Source organism: Astyanax mexicanus, chromosome 13 (assembly GCF_023375975.1).
Source record: "Astyanax mexicanus isolate ESR-SI-001 chromosome 13, AstMex3_surface, whole genome shotgun sequence".
Lineage (NCBI taxonomy): Eukaryota > Metazoa > Chordata > Actinopteri > Characiformes > Acestrorhamphidae > Astyanax > Astyanax mexicanus.
This window is the reverse complement of record NC_064420.1, coordinates 20039117-20054651: the sequence shown is the minus strand read 5'-3', so window position 1 is coordinate 20054651 and position 15535 is coordinate 20039117. Positions and strand designations below refer to the sequence as shown.

The 15535-nt window shown below is 37.7% G+C and overlaps 1 long non-coding RNA gene across 1 annotated transcript; it reads right to left on the bottom strand.

Annotated features, from left to right (window-relative positions):
- Positions 1–2674: 2674 nt before the first annotated feature.
- LOC111189569 (uncharacterized) lies at positions 2675–14461 on the bottom strand. The gene is made up of 7 exons (XR_002648801.2): positions 13471–14461; positions 12192–12301; positions 6547–12001; positions 6017–6422; positions 5848–5944; positions 5613–5698; positions 2675–4988 (listed from the first exon to the last, which is right to left on the bottom strand). It is a non-coding gene; the product is annotated as an uncharacterized LOC111189569 (long non-coding RNA).
- Between the last annotated feature and the right edge of the window lie 1074 nt (positions 14462–15535).

Genomic DNA, 15535 nt, shown 5'->3' with positions numbered 1-15535 from the left:
ATCAGAGATAACTAGGAGAACCAGCTCCTGGATGAAGCTCATGTTACATTAAAGCTGTGTCTGATGTTACTTTGCTTGTTCTGAATGTGTTTCTATGTGTGTAAGAGTGAATGTGTAGCAGTTTGAGAGTGAAGAGTTGATCATCTCCATACCTGCAGCAGGTGAGCTCATGGTGTTCCTCCAGCAGGGCAGTCTGAGTACAGAGGATCTGTGGATCTGCTGGATTTTCTGCTGTTTCTCTTAACTGCAGATCAGGAGAAACTTACAGCACACCTCCATGTTCACCTACAGAGAATAAAGTCTTCATTTTAAACTACAAACGGTATTATTTGATCAAATACAATAAACAGCCCTAATTCACCTTAAACTCAAACAGTGTTTCTGAACTAAAGACCTGCAGCTTCAGAACCCGGAGCTTCACTGAGGAGCCAATCAAATCGTAGAACTGTACTTCCGCTCAGTGGCGGCATTTCTGCCCACTACCTGTCAAAATAAAAGTCCTGCAGCTCTGTGAGGCTGCATCCAAAATGTGTACTACACAATATACTTATAGGGTATACACGATATACAACATTAATAGTTCAGGGTTGGTAGGTTAGAATTTTTATATTTTTTACCAACAGGAAGTGAAGAAATTATAATTCCAGATGTGAGTACATTCTCCCTCTTTTGCATTGACGAGGCTGAAGTTGGTTTGATATTCGCAGCTACCGCTTCACTGAACCACCGTGATTTAAAGGCAACGTTCACAAACACCCGCTGTTCCGCATATTATATTAAACACCCCAGAGACCTTCACTGAAGGAGATAGAATGAAGAAAAGCAGTACAGCTGTTTATTAAAAATGTAAATATACAATATGTTATTAAATTTAATTTTATATACACGACCTTCCATCACTTATTTTCTCCAGTTTTACTTAACTTACATGAATTTGCTGTTCTAGTGTAATTTATTCATTTCCTGAGTAAAAAATATCTTAAGTAGAGAATTAGCCTCCTACTTTAAAGAAAACCTGGCATTATCCTGGCCTGAGCTAATTGTATGCTGTAAAATATTTATTTTAATTACTGAATTTATAACTAATAATTTAATATATAATAAAAAATATCTTTAATAAAATTATATTTTAAAAGCCATTGCGCTAAAAAAATATGAGGCAGATGATCCAGTGTGATTTTAAAGGATTTTTTCATCTTGGGCCAGACCAACTACACAAGAAGAGTTCTATTCTTCTAATTTAAGGAAATCTTGGAATTAGCCTGGCCCGAGCTGATTTTTTACTGTATAATGAATTAGCAACATGGTACACGAGCCATTTTGCACAAATATAATGAACATAAAGCTAATGTTCCAATGTGATTTTAAAGGATATTTGATCTTGGGCCAGATCAAATACATGATTTAAGGAGTTCTAGTCTTCCACTTTAAGAAAAACCTGAAATTAGCCTGGCCTGAGCCAATTTTATAGTGTAAAAGGAATTAGCAACATGGCATGCGAGCCATAATACACAAAAATTGAATATAAAGCCAGTAGTTCCATTGTGATTTTGACAAAAACCAGCCAGTTCTAATTATGTATGGTTAATTTTATATAGCTATAGATATATCTATAATACATACCTCATAACAGTATTAGTATATAGTGTTAGTCACTAGTAAGCAATTGTGACGCACCTTAAGGCTTACCTATATTCAGCTGTTTAAAATAAAAAAAATATGACACCATGCTTCCCGTCCCTCAAAAAATATTTTGACTTTACTAAACTTTTTTTTATCTCGAAAGATTCAATCAATACAAATCTTTAATTTATCTTATAATTTATTGATTCAGCAACTAAAAATTAAACTAAAGTAATAACAATGAAAACATTTCTCTTCATGCATTTCTTAAGTGTATACTATTGTAATGCCAAAACAAACTAATATTGTGTTAAATATTGTTTGTTCCCCCTCTCAAAACTTAGTTATATAATAATTTTAATAAGCTTTAACATCTGTCTCTACATTGCTAGCTGTGGTGTTTTATTCAGAGCAGACAGTTTAGTGTGAGGGGAGGTAATGACCGTTGTTCTAATCAAAGCCAGACACAGAGGCTCGCTTTCCACTCAGTTTATTCTGAAACACTTTAAAATGGAATCTTGTGTTGCATCAGAAGACTGCAGCTCTTACAAGCATCAGCATCAGCATTTCAGAGCCGTCAGTCTGAGTCTACATTACCACAACATGTATGTGATCGTATAGCTTGTGGTACAAATGGCCACTTCCCTTAATGAAGAGAAACAGACACAGAAGCTTATACAACTTACTGGTGTTCTTTATTAATAAAATATATAAAATAGCCATATTAATAGAAACAAATCAACTTGGTGCATAAAATTAAGAAAAACCTAAAAGAAAATGTTTAAAAACAGCAAGTTTCCAATAAATTCCCAATACATTTAACCTAAACAACAATTTAAGTAATAATAATCATGGATAAAAATTAATTCCTATAAAGCCACTTTAATCAACCTTTATTTTCACTCGGGAATACATTGAGGATGACCCTCATTTACAATGCCACTGAGCATTCAGTTTAAAAGGGATTGAAAACATTAAATAAGACATTAAATAATAAGACAGAAATTTCAAATCTACACTTAATATAGATTAATAAAATACATATGCAAAACAGAAAAATAGGAAATTCTAAAAAGACCATAAATTGACAAACAAATGTAAAAAATATATAAAAACGAAGAAAAATTGTAAAAGTAAAATAATAAGAACGATAAATTCTAAAATGAATAGTAAACGAACATAGGAATCAAAATAAAATAAAACAAACTCTTGAACTCAATCCTTCATTAAAGCGTCACACAGCAAACAGTACAATAAACTTTAGCTACAGCATTTGAAGGAGTACTAAAACGTACCCATTTAAAGTGCAAAATGCAATGAAAGGTTCTGTTTAAATAAATTCACATTAACACAGCTAATTATTCACTTACAGACAAAAGCTATTTTTCTTAATATACAAAAAAATGAACATGCTGCAGAATAAGTACAGAAATTCTAAATGCTGCACAGCTACTAGCAACAACATGCACATTTCAGGAGGGAACAGACTATAAATTGAAGCCCAAAACAAATTTTAAAAATCTTCTCTTGTATTATACAGCTACATATTTCAAAAGCTGAGCTTACATTAGAAGTTGCTCAGTTAGGGGAAGCATGTTAGCAATTTTTATAGAATTTGTGCTTTGACCCGAACACCACATGGTCATATAAATGTACTAAAACAATGTTTTAAAAGTTTAAATTAATATAAACTTTATATTATATATAAGTGAGAAATTACAGCAACTAAACAATTCCTCCCAGGTCACTTATTCGCCCGATGGAGGCGCAGTGGCAGCAGACGTTACATTGTCTGCAGTGAACTCACAGCCAGAAAAGCTTAAATATCATTTTAAACTTAATCTTTTGTTTATTAAAACAAACATTTTTTAGAAGTTATGGCAAAAGGTGGACTTTTCAGTGTTTAATATGATCCCAAACATCAGACCAAAGTCTTTTTTTTAACTTTCCACTTTACAAAAAGTAATGGTTTGACAAATAATGAGCAATAAACAATAAAGGAATGTGATTTTGACAACAAACAGTTCTCAGATTAGAGAGAAGACTCTTCTCTCATTTAGAAATTTTGGGGGCAAAAATATCTGATCTCAGATCAACCTTCCAAAAGATATGAAACAAAACTGGGACAGTAACATGATGTTTTATACTGATTTTGAAGGAGTATATTAAAATATGTTATTAAAAATGAATCAATTTAGTTCAGACATCACTAATATCTTTACTTATGTTCTGAAACCTTGTTATGATAATGGAATCATGTTGGTAAAATTTTTATTAGCTTTTTAATTTCAACTCTTCTACACCAACAAGTAAAAAACAGAAATCTCTGGAGTCTCACATTTTATTAGCGTTTAACACAAGTCCTGTGGTGTGGGCCAGGCATTAGTGGTTCTAATTGACACACTTTACTTATAGAGCCCTAAAATTCCTTCTAGTGTCAAACATCTGGTGAGAATATGTGTATAAGGTCATTGTTCATACCTTTGTTTATTGGTTGGTTGTTCTTTCAGCCTGCAGCAGCCTCTCAGGTCTTTATTTAAATTAAATTATCTCTGCAAATTAAAGAGTGTTAGTACCATCTTTTCTGGTCTAACTTGGTTCCAGTCCATTATCCTTTGCATTAAAAGGGTTGCATTAAAATGTTCTGATGGACTTTTGGTTCAGAGATAGTTAGGCCTAGACTTTGAAGTGCAAATCTGTCAGATGTCATCATTGGGACAGCCAGGTGCTTTCTGAAGTATTTGGCTGATACAGAACTCTTGATTGGTTTCTGACTGTAGAAGATCCCTGATGTGAGTGGTGTAGATCTCCACATCAGCATCTTTTACTTTCACCTCTCAGACATTATATTTTACACTGTAGGGTGTGATTCCAACTGTTTACTACAGAAACAGCTGGAAGCTCTGAACGAATAGCAAACTCTACTGCAGCCTTGTGATCATTGCTCACGATAAACCTTAGGGCTTCACGTTCTAGCGAAAGATTAATAGTAAAGACAGTGGGAACTCATGAATAAAACTACAAACTTCCTAAATCAATGAAATTAATGTTGCCATGTTGAAGCGTGAGTGGGACACCACTATCCATATTGGCCAGAGGAATTCCTCAACTTCATTATTCCCAGCAAAGCAGCAACTATTACCAAGTCTGAGCAGATGAGATTGTCTGGCATAAATCCTTTAAGTTACTGGCCGAGTATGTAATAAGCCACTATATTGTTCAGGTGAAGCATTTTGTGACCAGTTTACTGGGAGATGGGTGTCCATGTGCTCCTTGTTGTGAGCTGGTTTGGGCATCAGGTCTCTTCTTTACAGTTTTGCTGGGGGACGTCTTTCGTCCTTCTGATGTCCTCTGGGTAAGGGATTCTGACAACAAAAAAAGCATTTTCTCAATCACTGAATACTCAGTAGTGTGCACAATCTTTGCAAACATTGTAAAATTAATGAGTGCTGAGTGAATTAATGAGTACTACCAGTAGAATAGAGTGCTGTTATGAAGTGCATGCCAGACAATGTCCCAAACGACGCCCTTTGTCCTTCTTTACGTAGCAAAACCTCCTTGAGGTCACATCTGTTAGATGTTTCAGGCAGAGGCACAGTTGGGTCAAGCTCCAACACTGATAAACTTAACTTTGTGATTTATTTTGTGCAATAGCACATACAGTTATGTTCATGAAAGCATTATTTCTGCCTTCTTCTGCTAAGTGTGTTCACTACACCAGCTTGAGTTACTATTTATAAGATATGTCTGTCCGACTTGCTCTTCCAAACGATTCTGCAAAGCACCAAGTTTCAGCATAAACATAAATGGTGATGATCTTTACAGACCATCCTGTTGTGTGTGGTGTTTATAATCCACATTTTTAGTATTCCAATCTTCTTTGTGTCATTTTTAAAAAGAAATTTATGTGACTACTCTTGAGAAATTTATTTTTTTTTAGTATGCAGGTATTTAATCCTTTAAAAAGGGACATGTTATGCAAAACTCACCTTTGGCATGATTTTGGATTTCCATTTGGGTCTCAGCTGCCCATATAAACAATCCATGGTTTGACAGACCCCTTGAAAGGGTCATTCTGAAAGGGATTGAAACTGGCATGATGAGATTTCGTTGTGTATGTAAAATGTAATTTTATGCATGGAACTTTATGAACGTGTTTTTTACAGTAAAGCCCATAGACCTAGGTATAATATGCCCTTTGATGAAAAAAAATCAAATACATACCAGAAATTTTGTATGCTGCAAACTATACACAGTGCAGTCAGCCATCACTGTAATCACACTCTGCCCACTGAATGTTCTGACTTTGGAATACACAGACCTGTTCATCCGCAAAAAAATTAATAAAAATAAAAATAATAAAACAATAATCCAAACAACAATAGTTTTTTACCTTATGATACACACAGGCTCACAGGTCTGCCGTGCTTTTCTTCTCTTTCAGTCTCTTATTACAAGGTGGAATGTCCTGTAAAGAAAAGCAAACATATTCCTAATATTAAATAAATGCCACCCTCCTCATACATTATTACCCAAATCCATAACCAGATGATATGGAGCACTATAAAGTGCAAACGACACAGCTGTCCATGGTGAAGCTCTTCGGATGGCGATCTTCTTTCCTTGACATCCATTTCTGCCATCTATTAAAGAACAACAACTTAATTCAATGTTTGTTTAAACACACACAGCAAAAAAAGCTAATATTAAACCTACTATACAGAAACACCCCACAATTAATCATCTGTTTGCTGCTGAGGTTATTATTTCAGGTAGTCAGTCCTGCTTTTGAAATGCATCTACAAACAGACAAAACGTACGAGTAATTATTATATAAAAAAATCTGGTTTGCAAAGATAGAGAACAAGAAATGTAAGTAAAAAGTATTAGACATACAGTACATTTCCATGATGATTTTCTCACCCGTGCTGTGACTCCAATCTGGGTCATATCTCCTTATTATATCCTGCAACGAGGGGGGAAAAGGATGTTAAACTGTAGCAGGTAGGATAGCATCAAATGCAGGAGGTGACCCGTTTGGCCTTTGGTCCCAGGAGCTCTGCAGGCAGTGAACCAGTGGCTGGACCAAGCAGCACTTGGGTTAAATGTAGAGCATTAGGACCCAGCAGCATCGGTATATGGCAATGCCATCTTTCCTGGTTAAGTTGGTTCCAGTCTACCATCCTTCAGGGGGTTGCATTAAAACTTTCTGGTGGATTGTAGGTTCTGACAGTGTTAAGCCTAGACTTGAGTGCAAATCTCGCAGACATAATCACTGGGACAGCCAGGTGCTTTCGGAAATATTCAGCCGATCCCGAACTCTTGATGAATTTCTGATTGTAGAAGATCGCTGATGTCACGGGTAATCTCCACATCAGCATGTTCATCTTTCTGGCCTGTTTTACACTGTTTAAGATATGGTTTCAGCAGTTTACTGTAAAAACATTGGGAAGCTCCAAGCAAATAGCCAGCTCTCCTGCAGCCTTACAGTCAAGACACATGAATAAACTTTAGATCACAAGTCAGTAAGAAATAAATGAATAAAAGCCAGGAGTTTTGGGACTCCTGGTTTGGTGAATAAGAAAGGCAAAAGAAAAAAAAAGAAAAAAGAAAATCGGCCATTAGAAGGACACCATTACATTACATTTGGCAGACGCTTTTGTCCAAAGCGACTTACAATAATCATATACATAGAAGTTCAAAACAAAACAAAACAAAACAATTTTTAGACAGGACCTAAAAGGAGGCCAAAGGAAAATATTGGGATAGAGGAGGAAAGGAGGGGAAGGAGGAAATGAGGTTACAAGTAGTTACTGTAATTTGTTAAAGGTGTTATGAGAGTAAGTGCTCTTCGAAGAGTCTTCAGGAGTTTATTAAAGATAGTGAGAGATTCTCCTGATCTGGTAGTGGAAGGTAGTTTGTTCCACCATTGGGGAACTGTATGAGAACAGTCTGGATTGCTTTGTGTAAATGTATTACAAAGCTAGGCGACATTTGCTGGAGGAGATCAGTGGCTGGGAGGTAATGTAAGCATTTAGGAGTGAGTGCAGTTAGGAAGGCTGGCCAGAAGGCCTGTTCTTTTATCACCTTGTGAGCGACTGCAAGAGCTTTGAATTTAATTCGAGTGGCAACTGGTAGCCAATGGAGCTCAATGAGCAGTGATATGTGCCTGTTTTGGCTGGTTGAAGACCAGGCACATTGCAGCATTCTGGATCATCTGGGGTGGTTTTACTACACAGGCTGGGAGGCCCGTTAGTATGGCATTGCAGTAGTCGAGGCACAAGATGATCACTGCTTGTACCAGAAGTTTGGTGGCCTGTTGCGTTAAAAATGATACAATTTTTCTGATGTTATACAGCGCAAAGTGGCAGGATCAAAGAATTGATGCCACATGGTGTGTGAAGGAGAGCTGGTCATCACCATAACCATTGACTCACTCGCACACTCCCTGACAAAGGTTGCTAAGAACCTGGGTGTTATGGTTGAAGTTGGGTTGGATAGATGGTTTTGCTGGTATAACCAGAAGTTCAGTCTTGGAAAGGTTTAGCTGGGGGTGATGCCCCTTCATCCAAGAGAATATGTCTAAGAGGCACTGTGATATCCGTGCAGAGGTCGAAGGCTCTTCAGGTGAAAATTACAGATAGAGCTGGGTGTCATCACCAAAGCAATGGTCGGAAAAGCCATGTGAGCGGATAACCTGACCTAAAGAGGTGGCATAGATGGAAAAGAGAAGGGGTCCCAGTACAGAGCCCTGGGGAACCCCAGTGGATAAGGAGTGGGCTGAGGACAGATATCCTAGTAATGACGCCTTGAATGAGCACCCAGTTAGGTATTATCTGAACCATGACAGCACATTGTCTGAGATTCCCATGTTTGAGAGGATAGTTAGGAGGAGAGGCGGCCAAGAGGTCCAGCAGAATGAGCACTGAGGACTGACCTGCAGCTCTGTTGTCTGTGTCAAGCATTTAAACTGCCGTTAAAACAACTAGTCGTATACACGTTGGTCATCGAAATCCTTCTCAACTCGCAGACTTGAAATAATCAACTATAAACCAATTCTGGATAGAGGAGCGTGGCCTCCTGTACTTCTAGATGAAGTGTTCCGTTAAGTGGGTGACAGTGTCCTAAAGCGCGCCCTTAGTCCTTAATTACATAATTAATGTATTCGTTAGATGTCTGAGGCATAATCACAGCTGGGTACGGCTCAGTCAATGAAAACCTTCACCTTTGTGATTCTTAAATGCATTATCACTTATTTTCTTCAAAGCATCACAATTCTGCTCTCTTCTGCTGAGTGTGTTAACTGCACCAGTTGGAGTTATCAAAAATTTATTTCGCAATCGTGGGTGTTCATAATAGGAGAGTTTTATACATCAACAGTAAAATTTTACACTCAGTGCAGAATTTGACTGGAAGATAGTGCTGATAGAACTGCAATATGGTCAAATGTTCTAGTTTTAGTAAGGACCCTGACTGCAGCATTTTTAACTAGCTGAAGTTTATTTAAGTTACTGCAGGAACATCCTGACAGTAGCGCATTACAATAGACTAGCTATACTGTAATAAAGGCCTTTACTCTTATTATTCTGCTTCATGAAGTGATAAGGCATTTTCTAGCCAGGCAATGTTACGAAGGTGTGGAAAAGCTGTTCTAGTAACATTAGATATGTGTTTATCCAATGCTAGATCTGAATTTATGATAACGCCAAGATTTGTAGCTGCTGTACCAGTTGTGACGGAGAGGTCGGCCAGACTTAACTCTGATTTGTTTCTAGCAGCTTTTGGGCCTAATAGGAGAACTTCTGTTTTATCGCTATTTAATAGGAAAAAGTTGTTCGACATGCATAATTTCACATGTTTTATGCATTCCTCTATTATCTTTATTCTCAGATTTATTAGATTTTGCTAATATGAAGTGGGAGCATATATAAATGTAAATAACAGTACTAATATAGAGCTTTGTGGAATTCCATATCTTACCTTAGTATAACTGGAAGGTATATCATTTATCCTCACAAACTGATAACGATCAGTTAAGTATATTTTGAATCATGATCTTTCTAAAAGTATAGTATGATCTATTGTATTAAAGGCTGCACTCAGATCAAGAAGTACCAGTAGGGAAATCCAGCCTTGGTCGGCAGCAATAAGTAGATCATTGGTTATCTTAACTAAAGCTGTCTCAGTGCTATGATGAGAACTAAATCCAGATTGGACTTTTTCCATAGATCTGGTTTCTTTGCAGGTAAGAGCAAAGTTGTTGGGCCACAGCTTTTTCTAAAATCTTAGAAACAGGGAAGCTTTGAAATAGGTCTGTAGTTAGACCGTACACTAGGATAAAAGTTTTGTTTTCTTGAAGGTTTATTAGTGTTATTTTAATGGTTTTGGGTACATGCCCCAGGGTGAGCGATGAGTTTACTATCATTAACAGCAGTTTAATTATATCTGGTAGTACCTGTTTTAGTAAGTTTGTGTAAAATGTATCAAGTATGCATGTTGTGCTGTTTGATGGAGTTAAATTTTCTAGTTGTAGCTGTGGAAGTGGGTTAAAGACTTCCAACTTAACTTCGGTAACTGAGTTTTGTTCTACATCAGCCGCACCAGATGACAAACAGGATGGGCTATTTATCAAATTAATTTTTTCTTAAATGTTTTAAATTTTGTCAAAGAAGTCTGCAAAATCGTTGCTGGTGTGAATGGCTGGAATTTGAGGTTCACTACCTGCCTGTTTTTTAGTTCATTTGGTAATAACACTAAAGAGAGCTCTAGGATTATTTGTATTTATCTCGATCTGTGAGGCCAGATATGCTGAACGGGCTTTATTAAGTTCTTTTCTTTATTCAACAAGACTGCCTTTCCATACAACACGTGCAACACTTCCAGTTTAGTTGATTGATATTTACACTCCAAATTCTTTAAAGCAATTAGTATGAAATTCAATCATTGCACCACAGGCGAGATTTTTCTTTCTCTCTTTATGTTTATTTTATTTTATTTATATAGAATTTTATTTCTAATCCCCCTCATTATTTTGGTGTAAAGGAGCTCAAAAGAATTGAAATGATCATAGTGTTCCTAATTGCTAACTAAGGTATTATGAAAAAGTTTACAGACCTCTACCGGACAATCTTGGGTTGTATATATAATTATAGCCTGCAGGGGTGGCTCTGTTTAATGCAAAATATTAATTTGGCCTAATCCAGGTTTTTACATCTGGTACAGAACATTGAATTTCTGATCAGTTATGATTTAATTCGCTATAACTGCTTTTGAGTTTTGATATATCTTATGTTAAGTAAACCAATATTTAGGTCTGAAGTACTAGTGCTACAGTCTGGATACGATTGTTTAATATAAGTTAATTATTTAAGTTGAGTTTTTGGTTCGAGTGACACAGTCTGAATACACTGGTATCTATGTAATATCTCATTGCAGCTTGCAGGCGGTCATTTAAGCCTCTGTCTGGATTGTTAGCAGTATGTTACACTAGATTTACATTTAAGGTATTTAGCAGATGCCCTTATCCAGAGCGACTTACAACAATGCTTCGCTGTTTACTTTAATATATCCGTAGCTAATTTGTAGAGACTACGATAAAGAGATACAAAGCTTGATAATGTTTAGAAGCCTAGAATAATTATTTTTGTAATATTAGTTTAAGAACTCTTTGAAAAGATGAGTCTTCAGTCAGCGTTGAAGACCAAGAGAGACTCTGCTGTTCTGACACTCAGTGTAAGTTTGTTCCACCACCTTGGTCCTAGCACAGAGTAGAGTCAGGATGCATGTTTTCTTTTGGTCTTGAGGGATGGTGGTTGGAGCTGAGTCATACTGGAAGCTCTAAAGGCTTGTGGTACAGATCTGGCCAGTATGAATGAACGTCAGGGTTTTGAATTTGATGCAGGCGGCAACAGGAAGCCAGTGGAGGGAACGCAGCAAAGGAGTCACATGACTGAACTTTGGAAGATTGAAGACGAGTCGTGGTGCCACATTCTGAACTAGTTGCAGAGGTTTGGTGGCTTGCGGTGGAAGACCAGCCAGTAGAGAGTTGAGTAGTCAAGCCTTGAGATGACAAGAGACCGCACAAGCACCTGAGTAACTTCCTGAGACAGAAACGGTTGAATTATTCGGATGTTGTACAGGAGAAATCTGCATGACCAAGTCAGATTTGCAACATGGCTAATGATAACTGGTCAGCCATTACTACACCAAGGCTTCGTGCTTCAGCTGATGGAGTGACCAGTGAGTTCTCAAAAGAGATGGAGAGACCTGTAGTTCCTGGAATGAACAAAAGGAGGGTCTTGCTGGGGTTGAAATTCAGGTGATGAGAACTCATCCATGATGAGACATCAGTGAGACATGCTGATATGCGGGATGAAATCTGAGTGTCAGAGAGAGGAAAATAAAAGATTAGTTGATTGTCATTAGCATAGCAGTGGTATGGGGGGGGGGGGGGGGGGGAATCACCCAGAGCAAGTATAGGGTGAGAAAAGAAGAGGACCAAGCACCGAGCCTTGGAGAACCCCAGTAGAGAGCCTGCAAGGAGCAGATGTTAACCCTTGCCACATTACCTGGTAGGAGCGGTCCTCCAGGTATGATGCAAACCACTGCCATACAGAGCCAGTGATTCCAAGACTGGTGAGGATGGACAGGAGGATCTTGTGGTTGACCGTGTCAAAAGCTGCAGAGAGATCAAGAAGAATCAGGACTGATAAAAGTTTGGCATGAGGCAGTTTTAATAGAATGTGCAGGTTTGAAGCCAGACTGGTTTGAGTCCTGAAGATTGTTCTGAGTAGGAAAGAGAGAGTTTGTTGTAAACAGAGCATTCAAGGATTTTTGAAAGTAAACAGAGAAAAGAAACGGGCCTGTAGTTGCCAACTTCCAAGCCTTCTAGAGTTGGTTTCTACAAGACAGGATTCATTTTGGCAGGCTTAAAGGTTGATGGAACATGACCAGATGATAGAGAGGATGGTAAAGGGTCAAGTGGGCAGGTGGTTGGATTATTAGAGTGTAGACGATGAAGGATTTCATTGTAGAAAGCAAGAGGAGTGAGAGAGAGATGAGAAGATAGTGAAGAGTTTGAGAGGGTCGGATGCTGATTCTTCCAGTTTAGAAAGAGGATTTTGGAGCAGTTACCCCAGTTGAAAACCGGGGCAGGAGAGGTCGGCAATTAGTTTTGGCCGCAGGCCAGATATTTTCCAAGCCATTACGTGGTGGGCCACAAAAGAAAATCTGTTTTTGGAAAATGAAGCAGGTAAACCCAGGAAGAAAGAAAAGATAAAAAAAACAAAAGAAAACACACCGCTCCTGACATGGGATCGAGCCATGCCAGTCGTCAGGATCGTGGCTCAATATACTACCGCTGCCCTGGGTAGTGAATTGAGCTACAACTGGGGAAAAAATGCCTTATAATGAGAAAGGGAGCCCGAGAGATAGGGGAGGTGTGAAAACTAAAGATTGCCAGAGAAGCGTTTTATTTATTTATTTTTTTCCCCCATTATCAGTTATTATAGTTAAAACAACCCACTGGCTGCCAATTGCCAACCTATGGTCTAGATTGTTTCCTGCTCTGTAAGTTGGAGTAGACAGATTGAGGGAGAAAGCAAAAGAAGTCATAAGTGGAAGACAGGATGACTGTAGTTTCTCTGAGGGAAGGTTAAAGTCACCAAGAAGGATAAGTGAGGATTTAACCTGTAGCCCACTCAGGAGTGTCCAGTTCATCAATGAAGTTGCCCAGTGGGCCAGGAGAACAATGATCTGGAGTTTAACAGGAAAAGAGATAGTAACCGTGTGAAATTGAAAAGAAGAGATGTCAAGATGTGAAAGAGAGCGCAGTGAAGGACCACTTACGAGAGAGAAGCAGACCAGACGGCCATGGAGAGTGGGAGAAGGCAAAAGCAGATAACAGGACAGCTGGAGTTGCAGAGTTCTCTGGAGTGATCCAAGTCTCAGTCAGAGCCAGGAAGTTCAGAGATTGAGCAGAGGCAAGAGCTGTGATGAAGTCGGCCGTCAGTACTTCAGATTGGCAATTCCAAGGTCCCCCATGTAGGGACACCTGAGAACTTGGCAAATTAGGTGGCTGAGATTGTGGTTTCTGCCCTGATGCCGGTGTCTATGGATGTTGCAGGAGATGAGTAGGAATTTGGAAGCACATGGTCAAAGTTGAGTTGTACGGTTTAACTTGAATTAAAGAGACTAGAATTTGCTGATCAAAGAATCTAAGTCCTTGCACAAACAGCTCCGATAGCCACTTATTTCATCAACAAATGCAGGCCGTTAGCCACACCTCTGTAATTCACACCTCAACTAGTCTGAAACCACACCTGAATCTACTCCTTAAATCAAAGTCCCAACAAATCTCAACATTCACAAGATTAACAAAACAGTTCTAACAGAATTAAGCTTAAAGTATCTTTAAGCCAGCCTACCTTACAAGCAGAGGATAATAAAGTAAAACTCATGTCACTACTCTGCTGACTCACTAAAACACTATGTGCTATGCTTCACGAAAGTAAGGTAGAACCCTTAGCCCTTCGACTAGTTAGGACTAGTCACAATTCTCCGTGTCTATCAGATAAGTAACCCTTATTCTATATGTTTATTTTCTGGGCACAGGGCAAACAGAGCTTCTGTTAGAAGTTTACGCCAATCTTTATTCCGCTGTTCTTCTCCAAGAGCAGTTGGTGCCGCTGCATGGTTATGTTGGCTGTGTTACCTCTGAGGAAAAAAATAAAGCCTTTGATATAGTCAGATAAATACCAGAATTTTTTATGTACTTAGTGCAGCCAACCATCACTGTAGTCACACTGTATGCACTGGACGGTTCTGACTCGGGGATGCATAGACCTGTTCATCAAAGTAAACATTTCTTTGTAACTTTACAATTAAAACATTATATATAAATAAAAATATAAACAAATATATATAAAAAAGTAATCTTACCCTCTGGTACAGACACGCGTACATGTCTGCAGTGCTTTCCTCCTCCTTCAACCTTTTTTGTAGGTGGAATATCCTGTAATGAAAACCAATCATATTACTGGATATAAAAAAAAAATGCAACCACCTCATACATCAATACACAAATCCATAACCAGATATGAGGCACTATATAAGTGCAGAAGACACAGCTGCCCATGGTGAAGTTCTTCAGATGAAGTTGTTCTTGTCCTTCTTTCACATCCATTTCTGTCATCTATTAAAAGAACAACTAATTAGTGAATATTAGTTAAAAAAAAATTCTCTCCTCAAAGCAAAAGGCAAAGAACACTAAAACTATACAGATAAACAGCTCAATGTTAATAAATAAAACCTGTAATATTGTTGATATGTTGAACATTTTGGCAGGCTTGAAACACATTTTATCTAAACTCCAATGCACCAAACATGACAACATGGGTGGATCACAGTTCTGCTGTCTGGTTGCTTACTAGCAAGACTCTCAATGCATTTTTGGGACACATTTTGATTACAGCCTTTATTTTTGTTAACTTAAGCAAAGTGGTCATTAAGTTTTGGGTCAAAGCATTCACCAGCATTGACTTTTTAATTTCTTTATTAATTTTTTAAATCTCAGATATAATTTGAGTATTAGGGTTAAGGAAAGTGGGCCCACATTTATAATTTAAGCCGGTATTTTCCTATCACTATCAAGTTCTGAGCTTGCTAAACAGTGTACAACAGGTGAATTAATACAATGCATTTCTATATTCAGTAAAATTCTATGAATGGTCTAATTTTATAAAAAAAAAAAAAAAGTAGTAAGTAACTAAATCTACATTTATAGTTAGTACACCACCATGTATACATTTACACACAGCTTAACCATTATTATTGACTAAATACTGCTATTTTTGTGTAAAGTACAAAAGAGGAAACATCAAGTTTTTCAGCCATACTTTAAATAAATAAATAA